The sequence below is a fragment of the Cynocephalus volans genome, chromosome 7, assembly GCF_027409185.1.
Source record: "Cynocephalus volans isolate mCynVol1 chromosome 7, mCynVol1.pri, whole genome shotgun sequence".
NCBI classification, from domain to species: domain Eukaryota; kingdom Metazoa; phylum Chordata; class Mammalia; order Dermoptera; family Cynocephalidae; genus Cynocephalus; species Cynocephalus volans.
The window spans coordinates 56293413-56314697 of NC_084466.1; positions in this window are offsets into that span (position 1 = coordinate 56293413).

The following is a 21285-nucleotide window of genomic DNA, read 5'->3' on the forward strand; positions in this document are numbered from 1 at the left end:
TTGCCTTGTTATACTTCAGTATTTTTATTCTAATAATTTAAGACTGTCTTTAATAAGAAATGATTATGTTTCTTATCTAGCATAACAATATTTGATTATGTTTCTTATCTAGCATAACAATATTTATCTTTAAATGGAATAATTAGTCCATTTGCTATTATTATTTTAATATTTATGCTTAAATCTATGATGCTACCATTTTGTATTTATTCTACCTTTCCATTTCTCTATATTCTCAGTTTTATGAATTGAATAAGTGTTATTATTTTGTTTCCTTCTTCAACTGGATTCTTTGTTATATATACTTTATTTTCTATTACTTGTTACCCTAGAGATTGCAACATGAATCTTGTCTTAGAGTTAATATAAAATAATATTTTAACCACTCCCTAGAAATGAAAATAACTTTAAAAACTTTTATCATCTGCCAAACTATACATCATTGTTTTATAGTTTAGTTTGATATGTATTTGAGATTTTCCCAATACATTGTCATTATTTTATAGATTTAGTTTCATTCAGTATTCACTTAACCTAGAAATTAACACTTTTTCTTGTTCATTTTTTTTCTGCTTATCATATGGGACTATTTTTTGTCTATAGAGACAACATTTTTTATTATTTCCTTTAGTCAGCATTGGTCTGGACAAATATTTTCAGGGTTTTTTTTGTTTGTTTGTTTTGTTTTGTTTTTTCTTTCTTTATTTTGTTTGTTTATTTATCTCCTAAGGAAATATCAATTTCATCTCTGATCTTTGTTTGGGCTTTAGGTATAGAATTATAGATTGAAAGTTATTTATTTTCCAGCACTTTCTGCATACCACTCCATTATTTTCTGGCTTCCATTGCTTATGAGGAGACAGCTGAAGAAAATATGTCTTTTCCTTCAGTTGTTAAGGTTGTCATTTTGTTTCAGTTTTTCTCAGATATGTATGTCTAGCAGTGGTTGTCTTTGTAATTATACAGTTGATATTTTTGAATAATCTTGAAAATTCTAAATCATTACTTCTTCCAATATTGCTTCTGCCTTATTTTCTTTCTCTCTTTCGGAGACTATAAAGATATGAGATGTTTTTCAACATTTTCTGTTGTGTCTTTTTTGTCTTTATTTTATTTTATTTTTCTCTTTTTATTTTAGTCTGAATATATTCTTTAGACCTATATTCTAATTCTCATTTAATTCTTTTTAGTTTAGTCATTAGGCTTCTATACCCAATTTTTGGATTCTAAATTTTAATTATTGTATTACTCGGTTTTATAATTTTAAAATATTTTCAAATTTTTACCCCAAATCACCAGTTTATAAAGCACTTGATCATCATTTTATGTTGTGTTTTTAAAAATGGGACATTGTGTAGATTTTCTGTAAGTGTATTTTATTTGCTTATTTATGCTTTTTCTTGTCTTTCAGGCAAGTGTTGTCTCTTCATATGTTTGGTTATGAAATACTGTAAAGATATCTTGAAGCTCTGAATGATGTTTCTCTCCAGAAGAGAGAGATTTTTCCTTTTTGCAGGCATCTATGCTAGGTACTTATCAATTGCCATAGAACTAAACAGTTATAGAAATAATTTAAACCTAGGTTTCAGTCCCCATGAGGGATGGACTATTTCTGGTTTGCTCTTATTCTTTACCTACATACTCTTAGGAACACAAATAATTCTGTGGTCTTTATATTATAGATCCTTCTTTTTGGTGGGACTTGAACTAAATTATTAGCCTCATATCCTGAAATTCTTTTAAAACACTGCTCAGATTTTGATGTTCTCAACCCTGGGTTTAGGCAATGGTTCAACAGAAATGTTCACAAATGGAAATGTTGCATACAATGATATCTGACTTTCATTGTTTTCTAAGATCTGGTACCAACAAGTCTTTACTTACAGCCACCTAGTCTACTATTGTTAGCTGAAGAACATCTCTATAAAGTGGAATATACAAAGATGATGGGATATTTGTTCAGAGGCAAAGCAAATGAACGAAAATTATTCGGAAGCTAATGAAGGAAATACTTGATTTTTTATGGATTGTAAGTCAGGAAATGGTAAACCATTCAATAATGTTACTGAGACTTCTGGTTACATGGAAAAATAGCAAGTTAAATGACTAAATCATGCCATGCACAGTATAAATTGTAGGCCTATTAAAAATTAAAGGCACATCTGGAAGGATGTAGAATAAAATAAATGGTAATATTTATACAATTTTTAGGAAGAGAAGACATTTTTAAGTACGCACTCATACACATAAAAATAAAACTTCAAGGAAACATTGACATAGTTAATGACATTAAATTTTAAAATGTTACATGTATCTAAAGCCAGTACTGACAAGATGTAAAGGCAAGCCAAAAACATGAAAATAATTTTTGTCATGCATTTAACACCAGAACATATATCCAAAATGAGAAAAATAAACTGTAGGAAAATGTTCAAAGAAGAGGAATATGCAAGTCATAGGAGGATAAACATGTAAGAGATAATGAATATCATTAGTACTTACAGAAATTTAAATTAAAGCTACAGGACACTATTCCCTGTCTATCAGAATGGCAAAAGTTAGATATTAAAAATTTTGGTAAATTTTAGAGAAATGAGAATTCTCCTGTGCTGCTCATAGGTATATAAAATGGATATAACAGTTTTAAAGACAATTTGATATTTTATGGAAAATTTGCAGATGCTTTTACCCTATAATTTGGAAATACCTATTTAAGTATACATCTTTGAGAAATTTAACCATGTGTACACATGAACGTATTTTATCATTGCTTCTGATAGAAAAAAATAGAAATAATCTAAATGACCATCCAACCAGAATGAATAAATAGATTTTGATATATTCTAGAGTACCTCACTTCTTCTGATACCAATTTCAAATTATAGCAGAGTTAAATGAGGATTCTTCTAATTCTCTTGGAACACACACCAACAACCGTGCCATACTTTACATAAATTTTTTAGGAGACCTGTCCAAATAAGAAGAATATAGCTAGAAGTGACTGTTTCTCTTGTCCCATGTCATGTCTCTAACCAGGAAGAAGCTCTTACATGTCATGCTCTTTACTCAAATTTTTATCTTCCATGCAGCTTTGGACATCCACTAATCAATGCATTAAGAAGTAGACATCCACCCATACATCACTATTTATAAGACCAAGTTTTCATATCACATTTTTTCCACATCAGCTCATTTTACTTTTTTAAAATTGACCAGACTAGACATGTGAGCATCGTGAAACCTGTTACATGTTAAGATTGTGGTGTGTAAGAAACAGTGTAATAGAATTTATTCTCTCTCCATTTCAGTTGTCTTCTCCCTTACCTGCTAAGTCTCTGTGGATGATTGTATTCTCCATCCTTTTTCCTATGCTGCTTTGTCTCATTTTAACAGACTCTGAGGTATGAAGACAGCTGGAGCTGGTGATGAGAGATGAGGAGTGATAGCAGAAGATTTGCTCCTTCTCCATTTTTACCTTGTAATTTCTCTGTTAAAAAAGCAGAAGCAGACACTTACCAAACCAGGAGATTATATATATTTATATATATATATATATATATATTAATTTTTTAATTATAATGATGGAGAAGGGGAATGGAGGTGATTGTTCACAGTAGACAACTGCATTTTGACATAGAGAAGAAACAGATGAAAGAAAGGTAGGAATTTGTGTCAGCAGAGAATACTTGTTCTGATTGCTTCTGCTTCTTCTGATGCCAGTTTTTGGTGTTTCTTTCAGAGTGATTTTTTTTTTTATATCCACCATTTCCTAGCTTTTGATGAATTTCTGCTATGCTAAATCTTTTTTCTAAATCACCTTTTGGTAATTTGGGTCCTCCTTTTATGCTAACATATATTATGAAATATCTTCCATAGAAATGTTTCCCAAAAGAGAGAGAGAGAGAAACAGAACAAAACAAAACAAAAAAGAATATCTAAATGATTTGAATTTAAAGTTTGTGGTGAAAATGGGATGATGTGATTTCTGGTCCTTTCTCATTTAATGAATTAAATACATCAGCAATGATGTGTTTGTAAGGCAGAGCCGGCCGAACACTTTTTTTTTTCTCATCTGAGTCACTTCCTGATGCCAAATGCTGCTCAAAACTATAAAGCCACAGAAAAATGCAGAGACATGTCCTGACCACAAATCAGTTATATTGATTTGACACCAGTTGTTATTTTTAGATTTAATTTTCCATTTCTCATTTTTCTCAGGGGGATTACAATATAAATTGTACTTTTTATTAGAAATGATTTTGGAAATGCTTCAAAATACTGGTTCTAGTATTAGTGGTTAAAAAAACAGCTGTGTTATTTAAGACAGGCAATTAAACCTATTTGGGTCATTAATTCTAAAACAAAAACTTTGTGCTTGATTATCTCAAAGTTACTTCCAAACTACTCTGTACATTTTCTTTTCTTCTCTTTCTTTCTTTCTTTCTTTTTTTTTTTTTTTTTGCTTCACCTAACATGGCTTAATGCTTGAATTTCCCTTAATTTTAGATATTTAAGGTTATATAAAAGACAGTACTTCTCTATTTTTTAGTTGAATGTTTAAGTTAAAAAGTAATGAATTGCATGCACATATTATTTCTTTCAAATAGTAAAACACTTTATTGTTTTTATAATTATTTTTATTTTTCCAGAAGTATATGTCTAAAAATTATTGTTATTTTCTTCACTGTATTATGTAAGTTCCAAACCTTCATAAAGTGAAAATATTAAGTTATCTCAAAGGATCAGAATGCAGACATGGAGGCATTTTGAAAACAAAATTTATAATCTTAATGTATTATGCTTCCCATTAGATCATCTACTAAATAATTCACTTGCAAATAATCATAGAAAATTTTAGCAATAAGATGATTAAAACATAATATTTTAGAAACATAAGAGAAGTTTTCCTTGTGTAAATGATTTGGACACACACCTCCTGTTTAATAGCTTGGATTTCTTACATTACAAAATTGCATTGCATCTATGTAATTTTCCTTTTTGGCACAGAGGACAGGTGTTACACAGATGGAGAGACAGTTGTGGTTTTATGGGACCTTCCCTCGCAAGTATATTAGTATTTGTCACTCACAGGGGTCCTCTTTCTAAGAAAAGCAATCTTATGTGCAATTACTGTGAAAAAAAAAAAGACCTTTATATCTGAAAAAAAAGTGAAGGCATATTTTACCTTTATTGTATGTGGGGTAGGAGTTGAGGGGAGTTTCTTGGAACAGTCTAGCAGTTGATTGTATAAGAAAGTGGTTTCTTTATCACACATACGAGTACTTATGAAATATAGGTTGCAGTAGCAACACATCTAGTTTTAAGACAGAAAAAAAAAGGCTCTTCTCACTGCTATCTGCCCACACACAAACAAAAGGAGGAAAACCTGCCACATAAACAGATGAAAAGCTTCTGATGACAGAGATACAACTAACAAGATGTTTATAGAAATGGTGATAAATACTGAAATGAAATCTACAGTTCCATTTATCTGCCTGCAAGACCACAATGCAGACCACCCTTTCAGTTAACTATGTCAACAGCAAGGTTTATAAAAGCCCCATGGGCAGGAGTAGGTGTAGAATAATTACTACAAAGCACTCCTCAGTGGTACAGTTGCTTGAGTAGAATAGATGAATTTTGGGATTTGATTAGATCTTATTGTGCCCATAACCCCTGAACCTCTCAAGTTAATTGAAAAGTTCAGTAAATCCATTTGATAATGTCTGTGCTATTATTGGTAAGACTATCAGAACTACAAAATCTTGCTGACAATTTTTTAAATTTGGAATTTTATATTTTGCATCATATTCTGGATAGAATAATTTTGTTTTTGAATGGAGATAAATTTGAATTATTAGATATTAATACATTTTTTAAATGTGGTGTGGTTATTAGTATCCTAAAACTCTGGTCGTTCCACAGGAAAATTATACCTCAAAATACCCTGCCTCTTAGAAAATCTGTTTCTTAGCAAAAGCAAGAACTAATACTTTTGACTGAACATTTAACTATTCTTGTAATATTTTTCATGTTAAAAATAACAGAATTTGTAATTAATTTATGTTTTTGCAAAAGAAATTTGGGAAAAGGGTATTCATATCAGTAGTAAAAATAAAGAATAAGGGGAAGCCAAGTCATGGAAAATCCCTGGGCAGCCTTTCCCCCAACCACACAGAAGGAAGAACAAGTCCGCGGTGACTGGGAGGACCCACACTGCTTCTGTGGAGGTGGTCCACAACAGCCACCATCACAGCTTCTACCACTACAGGGATGGTTGCCACTGCAGAATTAGCCACAAACACCATACAGATGCCCTACCACATATTTGACTGCATTGACACAAAGAGAGTCAACAGAGTTACCTGGAAAAAGATGAGGAAGTCTTTCTCTTCAAAGTCAACTGCAGAGTAATAGAAGAAGCAACTGATCTACCAGATGGTCATGGCCAAACAACAACAAAAAAAGAAATAAGAGAATATGACACTGCCAGATAAATATAGTAATTCCTAAATACCAGACCCTACAGAACAGGAAAACCTTCAAATGAATGAAAAGAAATTCTGAACAACAATCTTACAAAACTTCATTGAGGTAAGAGAAGACTCAGTTAGACAACATAATGAAACAAGAAAAAATATCTAGAATAAGAAGGAGGAAATTCCAAAGAGATTAATACCTTAATAAAAAAATGCAGCAGAACTCCTGGAACTGAAAGATCCATACAATAAAATTTTTTTAAAAAATAATAAAATAAAATAACTTAGAGCTTCAACAGTAGATAAGAGCAAGCAAAAGAAAGAATTTCTAATCTTGAAGATGGTTGTTATGAAATAACAGAGAAGGACAAAGAAAAAAGGGAAAAGGGAAAAAAAATTTAAAAATGAAGATAGTATAAGAGAGCTAGCAGGCAATTATAAGCACATAAACTTCTGAATCGTCGGTATTCAAGAAGGGAAGGAGAAAGGTAAAGGCATTTAAAATCTATTCAATGAAATAATAACAGAAAACTTCCTAGGTATAGGGAGAGATGCAGACCTTCAGATTCAGGATGCTCAAAGATCCAAAAACAGATTCAATACAAAAAGATCCTTTCTGACTCAAACTGGCAAAGCTCAAAGACAAAGAGAGAATACTAAAAGCAGCAAGAGAAAAGTGTCAAGTCACTTATAAGGGATACCGTATTAGAATAACAGCAGACTTCTCAAACGAAACTCTGTAAGTAAGGGAAAAAAACAGGATGACATATTCAAAATACTAAAAGAAAATAATTGCCTGCCAAGAATATTATAAGCAGCAAGGCTATCCTTCAGAAATGAGGGAGAAATAGTGTATTCCAGCAACAAACAAACATTGTGGGAGTTCACCATCACACAACTAGCCTTACAAGAAATTCTCAATGGAGTCCTGCATCTGAAATCTGAAAAGCAATAATCACTACCATGAATACACAAGAAAGAATAAAACCCACTGGTAAAATGCCAATGCAAATGAGAAAGAAAAATAAACTAAATCTTACCACTTCAAAAAACAACAAACATTGAAGACAAATAATAAAAATGGAAGAAAGGAACAAAGATATTTAAAATATCTAAACAAAAAGTGATAAAATGCTAGGAATAAGATATACTTCTCAAACAATTCTAAATGTAAAAGGATTAAATTTCCCACTCAAAAGACACAGACTGAGGGACTGGATTAAAAAGCTAGATCCAACTATATGCTGTTTTTAAGAGAGTCATATCACTAGTAAGATGCACACAGACTAATAGTGAAGGGATGGAAAAAGATATACCAAATGGAAACCAAAAATAAGGAGGAGTAGCTAATGTTATGTTGGATAAAATATAATTGTAACCAAAAACTATAAAAAGAGATAAAGAAGGCCACCATATAATGATAAAGGGATCTATCCAACAAGAGCACATACCAATCCTAAATATATATGCACCCAACACCAGAGAACACAGATTATTAAGCAAACACTATTAGACCCAAAGAAAGAGATAGACCCCAATACAATAATAGCAGGGGATGTGCAAACCCCTCCCTTAACACTGGACAGATCATCCAGGCAACAAATCAACAGAGAAATATAGGATTGAAACTACACTTTAGATAAGTTGGACCTGACAGATATCTACAGACATTTCATTCAACAACTACAGAATACACATTATTTTCTCAGCAGATGGGACATTCTCTAAGATAGACCACATGTTAAGTCACAAACCAATTCTCAACAAATTTAAAAAATCAAAATGTATCTTTCCAGACCACAATGTATTAAAACTAGAAATTGATAACAAGTGAAACTCAGGACATTATGCAAGTACATTGAAATTAAACATTAGGCTCCTGAGTGACCTGAGGATCCAAGAAAAAATTAAACAGGAAATCAAAAAATTTCTTGAAACTAATGAAAATAAAGACAACATATCAAAGCCTGTGGGTTACTACAAAGCAGTATGAAGAGGGAAGTTTATTGCAATAAACATATCAAAAGAATAGAAAGATTTCATATAACCTAAAGCTACACCTCAAAGAACTAGAAAAACAAAATCAATCCAATTCCAAAATTAGTAGATGAAAAGGAATAATTAAGATCAAAGCAGAACTAAATGATATAGAGACCCAAAGAACAATATGAAAGATCAATTAAACAATAATTTGGTTTTTTGAGAATATAAATGAAATAGATAAACCATTAGCTAAGTTAATAAAAAAAGAAGAGAGAAGGCCCCAACAACAAAAATCAGAAATGAAAAAGGGGACATTACAAATGATACAGCAGAAATACAAAGGGTCTTAAAGATTCTTAGAAGCAACTATATACCAAAAAAAATTGAAAACATGGAGGAAATGGATAAATTTCTGGACACAAGCTACTGAGACTGAACCAAGAAGAAACAGAAAACATGCTCAGACCAATAGCAAGCAATGAGATTGAAGCAGTAATCAGCAGTCTCCCAACAAAGAAAAGCCCAGGACCAGATGGCTTTACTGCTTAATTCTACCAAACCTTTAAAAAGGAATTATTATCAGTTATCTTCAAACTATTCCAAAAAATTGAAACAGAGTCCACTCTCCTAAACTCATTTTATGAGGCCAATATCACCCTGATACCCAAATCAAAGACATAACAAAAAAAAAATAAAACTACAGACCAATATATCTGATGAACATAGATGCAAACATCCTCAACAAAATACCAGCAATGAGAATACAGCAACACATCAAAAAAAAAAAAAAAAAATTAAACACCATGATCAAGTGGGATTCAACTGAGGGAAACGAGGATGGTTCAACATACCCAAGTCAATAAATGTGATACACTGCATCAATAAAATCAAGGTCAAAAAACATGATTATCTCAATAGATGCAGAAGCATTTATTTTTGACAAAATTCAACACCTCTTCATGAGAAAGGCTCTCGACAAATTCGATACAGAAGGAAAGCACTTCAAGACTATAAAAGCCATATGTGACAAACCAATCACCCATATCATCCTGAATGGAGAAAAGATGAAAACTTTCCCCTTAAGAACAGAAATGAGACAAGGACACCCACTCTCACCACACCTAATTAACATACTATTAGAAGTACTAGCCAGAGCAATCAGGCAAGAGAAAGAAATAAAGGGCATCCAGATAGGAAAAGACAAATTCAAACTGTCTCTCTTTGCAGATGACATAATCTAACATAGAGAAAAACCTAAAGACTCTACCAAGAAATTCCTAGAGCTAATTAGCAATTTCGATAATGTTGTAGGATACAAAATCAACACCCAAAAAACTAGTAGTGCTTTTATTCTCCAGTAACTAACTAACAGAAATAGAAATCTAGAAAGTAAGCCCATTTACAGTGGTCACAAACAAATAAAATACCTGGGAATCAATTTAGCCAAGGTAGGTGAAAGATCTCTACAAAGACAACTACAAATCACTACTGAAAGAAATTAAAGAAGACACAAAAAGATGAAAATACATTCCATGCTCTTGGATTAGAAGAATCAACATTGTGAAAAAGTCCATACTACTCAAAGAGATCTGTAGATTCACACAATCTCCATCAAAATACCAATGATATTCTTCACAGAAAGAGAAACAAAAACAAAACAAAAAAACCCAAAACAAAAAACCACAGCACTAGCACGTATATAGAACAACAAAAGACCACAAATAGCCAAACAATCCTGAGTTAAAAAAAAAAAAAAAAAAAGACATCACACTACCTGACTTCACATAATACTACAAAGTAACCAAAACAGCATGGTACTGGCATACACACACAGACCAACAGAACCAGAATAGAGAACCCAGAAATAAACCCATGTACTTACAGTAGCAGGCAGCAAGAACATATATTAGGGAAAAGATTCCCTCTTCAATAAATGGTGCTAGGAAAATTATACATCCATATGCAGAAGAAAGAAAATAGAACTGCACCTCTCCCCATATACCAAAATCAACTCAAAATGGGTTGATTAAGACTTAAGTATAAGACCTGAAACTATAAAATCACTAGAGTAAAATTTAGAGAAACACATCACAAAGTTGAAATGAGCAAAGATTTTATGAGTTGCAACAAAAGAGAAAAATCAGTAAATGGAATTATATCAAACTAAAAAGCTTCTGCACAGCAAAGGAAACAATCAACAGAGTGAAAAGACTGCCTTCAGAGTGGGAGAAAATATTTGCAAACTATACATCTGACAAGTGAGTAATATCCAGAATATACAAGGAAATCAAAACAAAACAAAACCCAATTAAAAAATGTGAAAGAAGCTGAATAGGCATTTTTCAAAGGAAGACATAGACATACAAATGGCCAACAAGTACTTGAAAAATGCTCAACATCACTAATCATCATGAAATGCAAATTAGAACCACATTGAGTTGTCTTCTCACTCCAGTTAGACTGGCTATAATAAAAAAGCCTGAGAATAACACATGCTGGAGAGAACATGGAAAAAGGGGAACTCTTCTACACTTGGAGGGATTGTAAATTAATACAGCAACTATGGAAAACAGTATGGAGGTTTCTCAAACAACTACAGATAGATCTACCACAAAATCCAGCAATCTCACTTCTGAGTATATCCCTAAAGATATAGAAATCATTACGTCGAAGGGATACCTGCACTCCCATGTTCATTGCAGCTTTGTTTACAAAAGCCAATAGTTGGAAGCAACCTAAATGTCCATGGATGGATGACTGGATGAGGAAAATGTGGTATATTTATATCATGAAATATTACTCAGTCATAAAAAAGAATGAAATTCTGCCATTCACAGCAACATGTATGAGCTTGGAGAAAATTATATCAAGCGAAATAAGACAGGCACAGAGGGAAAAATACCACATGGCCTCACTCGTAAGTGGGAGATAAGAGAAAAGGAAGGGAGAAAAGAAAGATCACAGAGGTGTGTTGGATTTCAGAGGGAGATAAAGGAATTAGGGTTGTTGGGGTGGGGTAGATGGGGAGGGAAGTTGAGGAGAGGTTGGGTGAGGGACACAGGGAATAATTGCAATTTGTGGTAACGGGCACATTGATAGTATTGATCTGATCATCACTTCTTGGGCATAGGCATTGATGGTCAGCTCTGTACCCCATGAATATGTATAATCAATATTTAAAAAAATAATAACATAAAGAATAAATACCAGATCAAAATATTTGCTAAAAAAAAATTCAAACAAAAAACATGAAAAGAAAAATGCTATTGTTCTTTATCCACAAAACACTCAGTCTTTATTCATGTTAAATAGTAAATAGTTCTTAGTATTTTTCCTGGTCACTGGAGAGAGAGATGGAAGCAAGAGCATAATTAAAATCTAATTAAAATAAGAAAATAAAACTTCACTTTAATAAGAAGAGTAATTTTTTCATATTCTCTGAAATATATCTAGCATAAATTTTGACACCATGCGGTTATTAAAGAGAAACAATAGTAAAAGAAATAGTTATGACAATTCAAATTCAGTTCTTTTTTATAGTTTGTAATTCATTGGAGACATATATGATTGCAAATCGCAATTTGGTAATTTTTAAGTTAAAAAATGCAAAAAAAAATGCTTATGTGTAAAGAATAAAAGACTAAGTAAACTAATAGTCTAAATGGAGCAATAAAAAACATTTTGCTACAGATATAATTTATGTGATGCGGGAGTACAGGTATTAAAGCTACAATCTTTAATGTAATCTAAGAATCATTATGAGATCAGATAAAAATGTGGCTCCAAAAATATGCTAGGTTTAAATAAATAACATTATAATCATGTTAATAACCAAATATATTACAATTAATTTTCATTTTAATAGAATTTTCCATTTTCCTGTGTCTGGTCTCTGATTCAATTGTTCAGTATCTAATATGAAAAAAATAATCACCAACTCTAATCTTTAGGTTTCTCTTGCTATTTCAGTGATGGAGGCAACTTGTTAGTGCTGACACTGTGTGCTTAATTAAAGACAGGGCACCTAATCAAAGTCAGCATGGAAAAGGTATAGTTTTATGCATCTTCAGGTTAACCTCTCTGAATAATAATTAGCATGTGAAAGCATTTAGTACCAGTCCTGATTCAGAGTAGGTGATCCATAAATATTACGTTATAAGAATGTCTGTTTGTTCTGAAATTTTATTTATAGGGAATAATATCAAAGGTCACACAATTTGAAAAATCAGTTTGTATACATAATTAATCATCTCAAGTTTAATTACTAATCCTTCAAACATCAGAAAAATTTGGTATATGACAGCTATGACTGATGGTTAAAAAATTGCAAATATTAATTATTTCAGTAATATTATGTAGCCAGCATGTTCAACCAAATCTAAATTTATATATTAAATGTGGTGTTAAGATAAAAAGTTATTTAAAAGACTGAATTTGCTATAAATATTAAACAGCAAATTAAATATTTAATATGTCTCTAAAACTTAACTTTATTTTTGGGGGAATATTTTGAAATGCTATAATCAATCTAAAGCACATTTTTTTGAAGTTTCAAAAGTTCTGAAGCTATTCTTTGTCAAGTAAAAACTATTTTACAAATGGAAATCGAAAAATCAAAATCAAATATGCTCAGAAAGTTGACAATTAATGTATAAAAAACACACTTAATCATAACTGCATTTTTTATTTGACCCACTCTGCCAGAATATCTAGGAACATTTCCCTATGTCAGAGACATTTTTAACATTAGAAATATGAGTGCTCTTTATTTTCCTGAATAAAATAAACAATAACAGATTGTGATTATTATTTCTAGGATATGGTACAACAAGGCTCTAAACATACAATAAGGGAAGATACATGTAATGTACTGCAACATTTCTATGGGAATTCTTTCAATCCTAGAGTTATTCTTCCTTATTCTTTAATCTTTTAGTTAGTGAAATTACCTGTACATCAGTGCTTGATAAGTTAAGGACATTATGATTGGATGTTTCATTATGATGGCCCAATATTTCTGCCTTGAGTAAGGTAAAAAAAAAAAGAGGCAGAAAACACTGAGCCTTTGAAACATAGAGCTTGGCTAATGTTGCAAAAGCAAGGTTTCAGAACTACTCATCCTTAAAAAGAAATTAACCTCATCCTCCTGCATCGGAGGAATGGATAGGGCTGAATACTGCTTAATATGTCATGAATTGAGAAACATGGGGAGAACAGGGCATTCTTTGAATGGACTCTGTCACTTAGTATCATCAAAATTCCATGAGCCAGGGAAGAAAGCCACCCTCTTTTGGCAAGGTACTAAAACTCCCCAATAAAACTGCTTTTTCTTCCATATACATTTTACACAAATGTTCTGGAGAGACTCTTGCAAATAATTCACTCTAAGCCTGTAACTTTGTAGAGCATGGCCTGAGGTGCTCTAATAAAAGGAATTGCTTGTATAAAATGAGCTGGTATTCATTAAATCAAGACTGAAATCCAAATGCTATCTTTTATTTTTTTCTTTTTAATTAGATCATTTTCTATTTGTATCAGTTTCTTTGCTATTTAAATATTTCCATACATGCCATTGCCTCTAATACAATCTTCACAACAATGTGGTACACAAGAAAAATATTTGTTGTACCTCTACTAAGTCAATAGGGGCAATAAATCTCAGCATGGTGCAGTAATATCTGCCACTCTAAAGAAATTCAGGCTTTATTTTCACATATTTCCAAATGTAGTTAATATTTCATAAACTTCCCAATTGTCCAACTTGCCTAGACAATACGACTCGGAAACTAAACTGAACTCTGAGAAAAATGTAAGCTTTTTACTTGTAAAAAGCTTTAACCTTGCCAAAAACAGTACAAGAAATGTCATTTTTCACCAGGCTATAGCCAGCTTCTTATGGATCTCCACAGAACTGTTCCAATTCTCTTTGTCATGGAACTGAGAAAATTGAAGCTATTCATCAGTCCCAAAAAGTAGCATGCTAGGATGTGAGACTTTCAATGACTTTGTTTTGACCTTGATTTCTTGGGAGATTCAGCATGGGTGAAAAAGACTGGCTGATGAAAACTTCAAGGTCACTCTCAGATAATGGAAAAAAATTGTTGACTAATATTGATAGATCAACCCTAGTTAAATTTGAGAAATTGTAAATAGTGTGAAACTAAATTTTCCTAGTGGCAAAAGATATTGTGAAAAACAATGTTAAAAAAATGGTAATATTTATTTATTTAGCTATTTCTAATTACTGATCCCTTTATTCTTTTTGTTGATTTAATTATAATGTTTTACTCTGCCAAATGAATTTGTATGAATATGCTTGAGTCCATTAACAGTAGAAACTAACCTTCTGAAAATGGATGAGTGAAGTCACTTCTTTCTGAAGAATCAACATCATCCCAGAAGTCATCAAACATCATCATCTTTTGGCATAAGTGATCTTTTGATATCTTAAATTCTGAGAACCTTAGAACCAATCCTTCTATCGACTAATAGAGTGTGTTTAGACAATAAATAAAATAACACCTGATTTTTATCAACCAGTATTGGGAGAGTAAAGTTATCAAAAGTAATGAGCATACCAAGTCAGTGATTTAACAAATTATATTTATTTTATTGAAATTTTGACCTGGCAAGGATATAGTATTTTCTTTTGTTGACAGAATAGTGACTAAACATTTGAAGGCTTATAGAGAAAAATTGCCTAAGACTCTCTCATCTCCCATAAATATTCTTTAACCTTGGAATAACTTTCTTAACACAAAATGATGAAAGTGTTTTAGCTGATTAATGTCATTTCTCCACTTATATTTAAAGTATTTTTAGTTTTATTTCTCTCTTTCTGCTCATAATTTACAAAAAAAACCATATTTATTCTATGCAATACAAAAAGCACTTAGCATTTTAAAGTGTTACGATTACACATTGTTGAATATTCAGGGACATGTTTTCATTTTACATAAATTTGAATGTAAAGGACATGACCCCTAGGTACTACAGAGCTAAGACAATACAAAAGAAGTACATCCTTGCCAGAGCAGAAATTGTAAGTCACGTTTTATAAAATATGACCACTGATGATGCATTCTGAAAGTTGAATTTTAAGTCTTACATTTTTTGAGTTGGACTTGTTTTATTCTCCATGGTAAAATAAATGCATTAAACATATAGTAAATCAAAAATGGTTGGATGAATGGATGGAAAGAGATAGATAGGCAGGTAGATAGATAGAAGTTATCATACTCTTATCTAATTTGAGTAGATCCTTACTCTATTCCTATTCTGTATAAGACTCTGTTTAAGAAATAGTAACAACCAATATGTCAGTTGGGTTTTATTTAAGTTAGTAGAGGTAATTTTTTTTAATTCATTTTTTGTAGAGATATAAAATTATTACTCTTAAAATATACTGTTTTCACATTTACTTCTTGATGTTTTTACAGCCATCTTCTATACGAATGAGTCATTTCATTACAAATAAAATTTTTCAAATTAATACAGTTAACAGGTAACAGATTTGAGCTAGTTTTTTCACTGCTTCTAGAGTGAAACATGTTAAAAATATAGATACAAAAAGACACTAAAGTAAAATGCTCAGTAATATGTTAACAAATCATTCCCTATGGAATGTTACTATCACTATATTTAAGGGATTCTCTCTCAAACACAAAATTTTACTTTGAATTTCACTGACTCAAATTGATAAGCTTAATGAATTTTTTAGCACATGTATTGCATTTTACCCTTTAAACTGACACATTCCAAGTGTTTGTAGATTTGAGCTATAAACTCTGATTCTCAATCAAAAATTATATTTTTTAGGGCTACAATAAAAACTTCAGTACATGAGAGTAACCGTAGGTATGCTTTTTATTTGCCATACAGGTGTGATATAAAAATAAATGTGCCCAAATAGCAATGTTATTTTTACTTCAATGCAACATCATCTCAGTATATTATTCACAAACCATCAGATTTTATTTATTTAACATATACTATTTGCCTTGCATATTAGCATATGAGAAAAAAGTAATCTTTGTAGTTTCTTACAAATATTCATCCACATATACTCAAGATAAAGTCATTCTATCACATTTGCTAAAATGGAAAACACCTAGGTGATACAGAAAAGGACGTTTAAAATGTTAAAATTATTAAACACAGAAAACAATTTGAACAAGGTTGATTTCTACAAATCACTTATTAAAATGAACAAGATGAATGTATATGTTGTTAGAAACTCTAATACAGGTTCCCATCTTACAGTGGTTCGACTTAAGATTTTTCAACTTTATGATAGGTTTATCAGGGTATTATGTGCATTAATTTCAACTTAAGATGGCTTTAATACTACATAACTCCATTGTTAAGGAGCATCATTACAGTCTTATGACGTGATGTAGTCATCTTTCTTGTGACGAAAAAAGGACATAGCAGGATGGTGTGTGATTTCATCATGCAACTCAAAACAGTGTGCAATTTAAAACTCATAAATTGTTTATTTTTGAAAGTTTTTATTTAATATTTTCAAACTACAGCTAACCATGGGCGACAAACTGCAGAAAGCAAAACCTCTCACAAGTGGGGATTATTGTACCAAATGTAAAGGTCTGTGAAATGTGATATTTTACTATCTAGAACAAATAAATTATTTTCTTGTCTCTAGGTTTTGACATCATTATTCTAATTCTGTAGCCCCTTCACACCTTTTAGTCATTATACCTTGAAGAAAATAAAGGATCTACTCCAGGTAAGAGCTGCAGGAAAGCACAAAATCTGAGTGAGAAAATGTAGGAAGTGGCAGTTAGTTAAGATGAATTCAGTGTGAAAGAGCACGATACTTTGTGTGCATGTTTTTCAATATTCTACAATATTTTTGCTGTAACGGGGGTGTTATTTCTAAAGCCCTTTCAGGGTTGAGGAAAAACTTTATTGTGTCCATTTATACTCTATATATAGAGTATAAATGGACACAATAGCAAGAATGAGATCTGGAGCCAGAAAAATGTATGGCTGTTTTAGGGAGAAGCGTGTGATTCTAGTGCTGTGAGACCACGCAACTTACCTACAGAAGCTGGTAGGCTGTGAAAGGTAGCAACAGGCAGGCTAAGGGGTTGGTTTTTATTCTATTGGCAATAAAACAGTAGACAATGGAGATTTTTAAGCAGGGGGTTGCCAAAAACGAGTCTAATTTGTGTAAAAAAAAAAAGAAAGAAAGAAAGAAAGAAAGATGACAGTATGATGGGTACTGTATTACAGAAGAGAGACCGAGGCAGGAAGTTGAGTATGAATACTGCAGTAGTTCAAAGACAAAATGAAAAGGACTCTCCAAGATAGTGTCACAGGAGCTTGAAGGAATGGCAATGGAATATAAAGAGTTGAATGACATGTGTGGGAAATTCAAATCATTAAAATAAATTGTTTAGTATAATACCTAGTCCAATTGATGTCCATCAATTCAAAAAATGTCATTACATTATATTGCAATTAATGAAATTTTCACTTCTCTTAGCATGAGTGGAAAAAGAATATCTCTAGAAAGTGCCCTAAAATTGCAAATTTTGTTAAATGTTAAACAGGCAAATCTGTCTCATATACTCAGCTCTCCTTGTCTGTGTGCGCGGGATTCTACATTCACAGATTCAACCAACCCCAGCTTGAAAATACTCAGAAACATTTTTTTTCAGAAAATTTCAATAAAAAACTTGAATTTGTTGCATGCTGCGTACTACGTTGGATCCTTGTGAATGAAATGATGTGTAGGCATTGTGTTAGGTATTCTATGTGTATTAGTCCATTTTCTGCTGCATATAACAGAATGCCTGAAACTGGGTGATTTATATGAAAATAAAATTCATTTCTTACAGTTATGGAAGCTGGGAAGTTTAAAGTTGAGGAGTGCATCTGGTGAGGGACTTCATCTTGGTGGGGGCTCTGTACAGAATCCTTTGGCAGCACAGGGTATCACATAGCAAGAATGTTGAGAGCACTTTCATATGTTGTCTTCCTCTATTCCCTGATAACCCATTAACCCTTAATCCATTTACGAAGGCACAGTCCTTACGATTCAGTCACCTTCTAAAGGCTCTGCCTTTCAAATACCATATTGGGGATAAGTTCCACTTGAGCTTTGGAGGGGACATACATTCAGACCATGGTGACAACTAATCTAGAGATGATTTAGAACATACCAAACTATGTGTGTAGATTACATGCAAATATTACATCATCCTATATAAGAAACTTGAGCATCCCTGGGTTTTGGTACAAGGGGTGGGTCCTGGAATCCATCCTCCATGGACACTGAAGGACGACTGTATGTAACTGATATGCATTTATATTGTTTGTGTGTGTATACACACATGCTATATACATATATATTATATACTTTATGTACTTTATATGTATTATATGTATATATAATACATACACTAACAGTAGAGAGTTTTTGAAACTATGAATTTTTCTGAATTTTATTTTATTTTTTTGGTGGCCGGCCAGTATGGGGAATGCTGTAGGAATTTAAGAGAATGGACATTATCTCCTTTTTAAAAAATTTCTATTCATTTTTAAGTCATTTGATTGTCTTAATTAGGAAATAAAACATATCCAACAGAAAGCAAAACCTTTTCCATTATGGACTCTCTTTTATTATGTGTGTATATGTTCTTTTTTCCACTCTCTCTCTTTTGAGACATGCTATGTCTTACTTGGGGCTACTAAAGAGAGAATGCCAAAAACAAGAATTTGAAATAGGAATGTTTGCAAAAGAGGTGTAATGGGAAGTAACAAAGAGATAACTGAATAAATACAATTCAGTATTATGCTATGTACAGAATTTTAGAAGCTGTATCTTTTTTTTTTTTTTTTTTTTTTTTCCGTGACCGGCGCTCAGCCAGGGAGTGCACCGCTCATCCTTATATAGGATCTGAACCCGCGGCGGCGGGAGCGTCGCCGCGCTGCTAGCGCAGCACGCTACCGAGTGCGCCACGGGCTCAGCCCAAAGCTGTATCTTTTTATTTAAAAGTTAATGTTCAGGGAATCTGACATCAATTTATATGCAAACCTCAAAGCAAATGCAACTAAGAGAATATTATTTGCTTTTATCTTTTTTCACTATATTTTTATTGATCGATACTAATGGAAGTAGATAACATCAAAAAATTAAATTGAATAAATCATGATCATTTGTATTTCTACATGCTTTAGAGCATTAGAAGGAAGAACATTTGATGAAAGTTCACTCTTAATTTGTTCAAGGGGTAATAAGCGAGAGTAATTTGAAACATTAAATATGTATAAGTATAATATATTTGGTGTTCAATAAGTAGTAAATATTACACCAGCTACAGAGTATAAAGCAATAGGTGGGACACAGTTTATCCTACCAATGATCTTATATTCTAATTAGTGAGATCTTTACATACATGTGACTGCAATACAGTATGCTATAGTATGGCCAGTGGATTACATACTGAAATATTTCCACAGAGCTTTTGGAAAACAGCCACTTTCTCAAGTCCCCAGAGGGACTCATCACTACCTTCCCACTGCCATCCACCTACTGGGAAAGGGAGCACTAGTAGGAACTAATTGAGAGGACATACAACATGAGCTCCAGCTCAGGCATCCATCTTCCCCACATCTTGCAAAAATTATTGACACCATCTTCACCACCTGATGTTAGACTTATGGTTTATCTAAATTCAATCTGGATTTTAAATTTGCTTTTATTAAGGTTAGCCACAGACTCAATTTTGCTGTCTCTGAAGGACACATCTTTGGTTTATCTCTTTTGCTACTTTTCTGCAGTATTTGAAATAGTTGACTATATTATTTTTCTCCACAAAAAGAAGCCCTTAATTTCAAATATAATTTATTGAATTTTTTCTTCTTTCTATGTGAATGCTTTTTAGTTTTCTTTGCATAATCTATCTAGTCAATGTTGATATCTCTTACAGTTCTATTTTAGTCTCTATTATCTTTGCTTCCCAATATCATAACCAATACAGTAAACTATGCCAGACAACATTCTGAAGTTTTTGGATAAAATTTCTCATTTAATTCTCATAACAAACCTAGGAAGCTTTTCTTATTATCCCTATTTTATATAGAAAGAACCTAAAATTTAGAAACATGCTTAAGAATGTGCAAATACTAAATGGCAAAGATTGGTTTCAATAGAGGATTTCTTGCAGAAGGGCAAATGTGCAATTCTTTCATTTATCTTGCATAAAGTCCACCTCTCTCAGAGCTAGTATTATGTTCATTACCGTTAAAAGAAGCCAAAACTCATATAGTGCTCAACATATGCCATTTTCATATACCAAACTCTTGTATGTGTGTTAACTCACAACCGTGTATGTACTCACAACTCTTGTATGTACTCCTCACAACCGTGAGGTAGCTACTGTTATTATTCTTGATTTATAGATGAAGAAACAGAGGCACTTAAATGTGCAGTAGGCAACACAGCTATTAAGAGGCAGAATTGATATGAAAGTTAAGTTATGCAATTCCAGTCTGTACTCTTTAGTAACTACCCTATACAGCTTTATAGGAAGTATAGCCTATATTCAACAGACATTTCAAGAGCAGAATTGCAAAACTGTATTCATATTTGCCTTCTGACTCTTACTCACCTCTTACCATAGAAATTGCTTTCTAGTGTTGTCTATTTTAGTAATGGCAAAACTATCCACCCAAACTGAACTTCGTTGTTAATTATCCGTAACATTTCAATACACATTAAAATTAAGCAGTGATTCTTATTTATCTTTAAAATGTGATGCCTCTAATCCTTATGTTTCTGCACAATTTTTACCAT